This window comes from Triticum urartu, unplaced genomic scaffold (assembly GCF_003073215.2).
Source record: "Triticum urartu cultivar G1812 unplaced genomic scaffold, Tu2.1 TuUngrouped_contig_4279, whole genome shotgun sequence".
NCBI classification, from domain to species: domain Eukaryota; kingdom Viridiplantae; phylum Streptophyta; class Magnoliopsida; order Poales; family Poaceae; genus Triticum; species Triticum urartu.
In genome coordinates this window covers 1-7496 of record NW_024114854.1, presented here as the reverse complement: position 1 = coordinate 7496, position 7496 = coordinate 1, and the positions used below count along the sequence as shown (strand labels likewise).

General features: G+C 41.9%; 1 long non-coding RNA gene across 7 annotated transcripts; it reads right to left on the bottom strand.

The window, feature by feature from the left end:
- Positions 1 to 200: 200 nt before the first annotated feature.
- LOC125527604 lies at positions 201 to 3467 on the bottom strand. Of its 7 annotated transcripts, none has more exons than XR_007292202.1 (6): positions 3029 to 3435; positions 2597 to 2679; positions 2041 to 2233; positions 1732 to 1762; positions 1436 to 1642; positions 201 to 619 (listed from the first exon to the last, which is right to left on the bottom strand). It is a non-coding gene; the product is annotated as an uncharacterized LOC125527604 (long non-coding RNA). The 7 variants fall into 7 exon arrangements; XR_007292198.1 differs by lacking the exon at positions 201 to 619 and having other exon boundaries at positions 906 to 1642; positions 3029 to 3220; positions 3326 to 3467; XR_007292201.1 differs by lacking the exon at positions 201 to 619 and having other exon boundaries at positions 906 to 1642; positions 3029 to 3214; positions 3326 to 3466.
- Positions 3468 to 7496: the final 4029 nt, after the last annotated feature.

Genomic DNA, 7496 nt, shown 5'->3' with positions numbered 1-7496 from the left:
GTAACTACTCACAAATCATATTCATGTTCATAATCAGAGGGGTATTAATATGCATAAAAGATCTGAACATATGATCTTCCACCAAGTAAACCAACTAGCATCAACTATAAGGAGTAATCAACACTACTAACAACCCACATGTACCAATCTGAGGTTTTGAGACAAAAGATTGGATACAAGAGATGAACTAGAGTTTGAGATGAGGTGATGTTGGTGAAGATGTTGATGGAGATTGACCCCCTCCCGATGAGAGGGTCGATGGTGATGATTTCCCCCTCCTGGAGGGATGTTTCCCCAGAAAAACAGCTCGACGAGAGCCCTAGATTGGTTTCGCCAAGGTTCTGCCTCATGGCGGCGGTGTTTTGTCCCGAAAGGCCTGAGGCCTGCCAGCGGCCCATGAGACAGGGGGCACGCCCAAGGGTTAGGGCACGCCCCCCGCCCTCGTGGATGGTGGGTGGCCCCCCTCCGGTCCTTTCTTCGCCCAATATTTTTTATATAATCCAAAACTGACTTTCGTGAAGTTTCAGGACTTTTGGAGTTGTGCATAATAGGTCTCTAATATTTGCTTCTTTTTCAACCCAGAATTCCAGCTCCCGGCATTCTCCCTCCTCGTGCAAACCTTGTAAAATAAGAGAGAATAGACATAAGTATTGTGACATAATGTGTAATAACAGCCCATAATACAATAAATATCGATATAAAAACATGATGCAAAATGGACGTATCAACTCCCCCAAGCTTAGACCTCGCTTGTCCTCAAGCGGAAGCCGATATCGAAAAATATGTCCACATGTTTAGAGATAGAGGTGTCGATAAAATAAAATATGGACATAAGGGCATCATGATCATTCTTATAACAGTAAAACACACACACACACACACACATATATATATATATGTATGTATATGTATATATATGTTAGTAAACATGCCCGTGCATTGCAACGGGATAACAAAAAGCACCCGATCCCAACACACAGGTCCACGCTCTTTATTTCAATGTGTCACCCCATCTATGTCACCACTTATCCTCCCCCGGTCGAGATCTCCTCTATGTTCACCACCTTATTTAAGTGTGATCATTCAATACGACATGGAAATACCCCTTTAGCAAAGAAAAATAGACAGGATGTCGCTTTATTTTATCGCATTGAAAAAGACTATCCATATCCTATGTACCTAACATTTCTAGGGGATTATGTGTCAGAAAGCATGGATATTTATTTCATTCCATATCAGTATACTAGTAAATTTGTCACATATACACTGTTTGTCGAACCAATTCCAATAATATCTATAGACATGCATATCTTTGGAAAGAAAAGGACCACACACACATACAAAGGAAGTGTCTCAAGGGCCAAACTGTTCTGGAAACTATCATAGCAGAAATCATATTTTTCTAAATCTGGACTAAAAGGGGATGCACACACACTTATCTTGGCTTGATCAGCTGAACAATCAGATCTTACTACTCGACATTGGTATTGTTTGATGCTTCCCATCGAACATCAGGCAATTTGTGATTCACCATTGCCCTAGGGACTCGACATCCCAGCTATCTTGCTCTGGCAGCTTACTGGTAGCAGACGAAAATACTTGAATGCCTGTTTTGGAAGTTGTTCCAAATTTGTACAGCTCCCTAGGTGGACTCATAGAAGGTTGAACAATGTTTTATTAATCAGTTATAGCATCCGTAAACTTCAAAGAAAATTCATAAACAAAATCTACCTCATTAGGTGCATCCTTTTATGATTCTTGGCTGTTAGGTGAACAAAGAGATAGTAAGAAACATATGAAACTGGCTTTTTAAACTTGCATTATTGCAGTATGCAAGAAATTGATGTCTGATGATATTGTCCCCAAGTGGTCTAGAATAACTTGATAACCTAACAATGCACTAAGTGATTATGTAGAGAATTATAAATTCACCAAATTCTTAATTCAGTATTTTAATCAAACAACATTTGTTAATTTGGAACTATGTGATATTGTTGATTGTGCGTAAGTCTATTTAGTTAGAGAAGGTTCAGCAAATACCTGTTATTACCTTGACAGTGCCCACAGCTGGACAGAGTTAATATTTTGGGCAAGAAATCTCTGTTATAAATGGTCCAAATTTATCAATATGTATTATGTATATCTCCAACAATAGAAAAAACATTTTGGTCCTCTTCCTCTCTAGCAAATCTTCGTCGGTGATAGGGATATACCAATGACCTTTCTTTGATTTCTGAGTTTCAGAGGTAGAGGGTGGAACAATTAGAAAGTCAATAAAGGGCTAGATGAATCTGATTGAAAAACTAAAAACAACAGAATATCTTGTTGTGCATAAATCATCAATTATATGCCCAATTAGTACTGTCCAGTTAAAGGTCGAAGCTAGAATTATAGATCTTACAACTGTACTTCCAAAAAGAACAATTCAATGTCAGACTTTTATCATTGCTAAATGTCAGGATCTCATATCATACAATCATAATCCTCCTAGATTAGGATTATACCAAATTAGTGAACGAATAAAATAACTACAATTTGGAGCTTCAACTAAAGCAAACGGTTAACTTAATTCTCTAGTCGACGACCATGTTGGTACCTGAAGAATTACCCTCCCCCTACTGTTAGTTCAGCACTTTGGTCCCAAGTTCTTGGCGCAGCATCCGATCCCAAATCTCCAACCTGGTAGCCAATTCTGGTCAACAAATAGTAGCATGGAATACTTTTACAACTAACTTAGAATCAGACAAGAAGACATGCTTGCCATGTTGGCGTATATGACACTGGAACCACCCATGCAACCATTATCTAGATGTGTGTCTTTCGGTTCAAAACTGTGAATTTCAGAGATGCGCTTCTCTGAAAGCATAAAGATTCCATATCAGACTCAGCACCTGGCTCAACAGATTATACAGTTCGGTGCAAATATTTATAGTGCTTTCATGTGCAAATTCAAGTGAGAGTAGTATATTGGTAATCCATATTTCAGAAGGAAACAGGAAAACGGAAGTGTGATTTTACAGGTGAATACCTTATCCTCCACCTCGTGGATAAAACAGTCGTCGTCAGATGCGTGGTGAAGTGGTGGCCACCATGCGATCAATGCAAACAGAAACAAGCACACCACTTCCCATCATATTTGGAGGTAAATATACAGTAGTGCTCTCCGGCATTCATCCTTTGTTCTGTGTTTTCTTTTCACTTCTTCTTTGCCATTCTAGTTCTTGTCAGGCGACATGAAAAATCGACGAAGGGAAAAACAAAACAAAGTAAGAAAAGGGGCAACAAATGCCATGGCATGAGCTGTGAGCAAAACAACTCATCTCACCGAATTTTTATAGCTTGGTCGAGTTTTCACTTGGCCCCCCTTTTCACCACATGCCGACATCATCATTGGCTGCACGGCGGTGTCGGTGGCGGCGGCGCGGCCACAGAAGGCACCCCGGCGGACGGCACTGCCACCGCAGATGATGAAGTGGGCCACCGACCGTGTGCTGGACGCTGGCACGCGGTTCTCCTCTCACAGGAACTCCCTGGAGCACGCCCGCTCCATCTCCTGCTTGTAGTCATGCACCAACATGTCCGTCGAGGCACCCTCCTCGTTCCGAGCCCGCGCCAGCACGCCCGCGGTGTAACCGCTGACATCCGACCCGGCGACGACGCCGCGTACCTGCCATCATCAAAACCGAACGAGATTAAAGAAACTGCTTCTTTCGCTCGAGCGAGAAATCTAATTCCCCCAAAACTAAAATTGGATCTTGGATGCCCACCCACGCGGGCTGTCGACGAGGATGACATCCCAGGCGACGTCGTAGAGTGGTTGGGGAGGTCGTTGATGGTGAGGCGGTAGGCGGAGAAGAGCAAGTTCTGGACGGGGCGTCACTCGGCGGCGTGGGCGGCGCACGCGGCCTCGAGGAGGTCCGGGAACCCGCGGACCATGGTGGTGTAGGCCACGTATTAGGCCTCCAGCCCCGGATGCGAACACGTACCCCAGCAGATCCAGCTCCACCTCCCCGCCGCGCGGCCGCATCTTCCGAGCGCCGCGTTGCCTCCACGCCTCGCCGCCGCCACCGCCGCCTGATCCCTGCAAGAAAAACGTCACCTCAAATTAGCCACTAAAAAGGATAGCGGGTTGAATACTCAAAAGTGCAAGGTACTTTTTATAAAAACAAAATGTTTTCTCAGGTATCCACTTACGTAGGAACGGCGGGTTAATTCCTGAAAAGCATAGGGACCTATTTGTAAAATAGCCGCGACGGTGAACCCGACAAAGCCAATCCGTGCTTTATTATTAGGGAGAGATTGTCATATGATTTCTTATGCTAAAGTAACAATTCATTCACAATTTCAAGTATGAATCAGAAACTTCATTGAAAACTAACAAATTATAATCTCAGTCATTGAAGCAATTGCAATTTATCATATCATCGGAAAGAGTCAATATAAGAGCTTTTCAGCAAGTCCACATATTCAACTATCATTTAGTCTTCCACAATTGCTAACACTCATGCAATACTTATGGGTATGAAGTTTAATTCGGACACAGAGAAAGATAGGGGCTTATAATTTTGCCTCCCAACCTTTTACCTCAAGGGTAATGTCAACAATAACAGTTTATGAAAAACCATGTCCAATTAGCTATATATATCAGGATCTTTCCAACACACAGTGCTTGCCAAAAGATAAAATGTAAAAAGGGAAGGTGAAGATCACCATGACTCTTGTATAAAGTATAGGACAAAAATAAAAGATAGACCCTTCGTAGAGGGAAGCAGAGGTTGTCATGTGCTTTTATGGTTGGATGCACGAAATCTTAATGCAAAAGAACGTCACTTTATATTGCCACTTGTGATATGGACCTTTATTATGCAGTCCGTCGCTTTTTTAATCCACATCACAAGATCGTATAAAGCTTATTTTCTCCACACTAATAAATCATACATATTTAGAGAGCAATTTTTATTGCTTGCAACAATGACAACTTACTTGAAGGTTCTTACTCAATCCGTAAGTAGATATGGTGGACTTTCATGGCAAAACTGGGTTTAAGGATAATTGGAAGCACAAGTAGTATCTCTACTTGGTGCCAAGAATTTGTCTAGCATGAGGGGTAAAGGTAATGTCAACACGTTGGATGATCCATGACAATATAATTTATTTCAGATGTAAGAAAGCATAACCCATTACGTTGTCTTCCTTGTCCAACATCAACTTTTTAGCATGTCATATTTTAATGAGTGCTCACAATCACAAAAGATGTCCAAGATAGTATATTTATATGTGAAAACTTCTCTTTTTTTATTACTTCTTATTAATTGCAACAATGACCAAAACTATGTTTGTCAAATCTCAACAACTTTTATTCATAATACTCTTTATATGTGAAGTCATTACTCTCCATAAAATTGATATGATATTTTTATTTCTTTTTGTTCTTTCTCTTTTTTCTCAAGATCATAGCAAGACAACCAAGACCTTGCTCAAAACTAATCTTTATTATATATAGCTCACGGACTCGATTACATAGAAGGATCATAAAGCAAAACTCCAAACTAGATCATACTAAAACTTTATTCTACTAGATCAAGATATAACCAAAAGGATCGAACTAAGAAAAAGGTAAAGATAAAAGTGTGATGGTGATACGATACCGGGGCACTCCCCCAAGCTTGGCAGTTGCCAAGGGGAGTGCCCATACCCAATACTCAATTCTCCTTTGGTGGTAGTGATGATGGAGTTGTTGATCATGTAGGCTTGTCGTCCAACATCGAGCGTAGGAGGTGCTCCAACTTACGAACAATGCCCTTGAGTGCGGTGATATGCTCTTGCAATAGAATATTTTCACGAGTTAAATACTTGTTTTGCACCTGAACTATTTTAATCATCTTGAAAGCTTCAATTTCATTAGGGGTAAGAAGGTTGTAATGAGGTTGAAGGATGTCTTCTTCTTCTGCTGCCGAAGCTTGATCCTCCGTGGTCTTCTTGATCCCATCATCCTTGTTGATCTACCTAGGTTCTTCTCTATTCAGCTTTGTCTTCATTAGCCAAGCATCGTCGCCCTCAACGTTGGAGGAGCGGTACGACATGATGCATGGCCTTGACAACTCTGGTAGAAAATAGCTCGAAACAAAAACAGAGGATAATTGCGTGGTACGGTGGTCAAAACCTTCGGGAGATTATATAATGAATTTTTACCAACCAAAAGAAGTATCGTGCAAGAAAATGGAGTCCGGAGGGCACACGATGTGCCCTCGAGGCAGGGGGAGCGCCCTCCACCCTTGTGGATGCCTCGTGTCCTTTCCGGGCTGCTTCTTATTTTCCTATTTTGTTAAATATTCTAAGACGGAGAAAAATTGTTATTAGAACTGTTTTGGAGTCGGTTTACTTACCGTACCACATACCTCTTCCTTTTTGAAGGCTGAAACATTCTGGAAGGTGTCCCTTATACACTCCTCCGGGGTTACGGTTTCAATAACATTAGTTTCAACATTTATAGGATTACCTGAGATATAATGTTTGATTCTTTGACCGTTCACCACCCTCGGATTTGTGCCTCCGAAGTTGTTGATTTTTATGGCACCGGAATGTTAGACCTCTTCGATAACGTAAGGACCTTCCCATTTAGAGAGGAGTTTTCCTGCAAAAAATCTTAAACGAGAGTTGTATAACAATACATAATCACCTACATTAAACTCAGGTTTTTGTATCCTTTTGTCATGCCATCTTTTAACTTTTTCTTTAAAAAGTTTGGCATTCTCATAGGCCTGGGTTCTCCATTCATCAAGTGAGCTAATGTCAAATAGTCTCTTGATACGTCCATTTTGCATCATGCTTTTATATCAATATTTATTGCATTATGGGCTGTTATTACATATTATGTCACAATACTTATGCCTATTCTCTCTTATTTTACAAGGTTTACATAAAGAGGGAGAATGCCGGCAGCTGGGATTCTGGGCTGGAAAAGGAGCAAATATTAGAGACCTATTCTGCACAACTCCAAAAGTCCTGAAACTTCACGGAAGATGTTTTCCAAATATATTAAAAATATTGAGAGCAAGAACTTCACCAGGGGGCCACACCCTTCCCACGAGGGTGGGGGGCACGCCCTACCCCCCAGGGCGCGCCCCCTCCCTCGTGGGCCCCCTGGTGGCCCTCCGGTGGCCATCTTCTGCTATATCGAGTCTTTCGATGGGAAAAAAAGCATAAGCCATGTTCTCGGACGAAACTCCGCCGCCATGAGGCGGAACCTTGGCGGAACCAATCTAGGGCTCTGGCGGAGCTGTTCTGCCAGGGAAACTTCCCTCCCAGAGGGGGAAATCATCGCATCATCATCACCATCAATGTTCCTCTCATCGGGAGAGGGCAATCTCCATCAACATCTTCATCAGCACCATCTCCTCTCAAAACCCTAGTTCATCTCTTGTATCCAATTCTTGTCTCCAAGTCCGGGATTAGTGCTAGTAGGTTGCTAGTAGTGTTAATTACTCCTGGTAGTT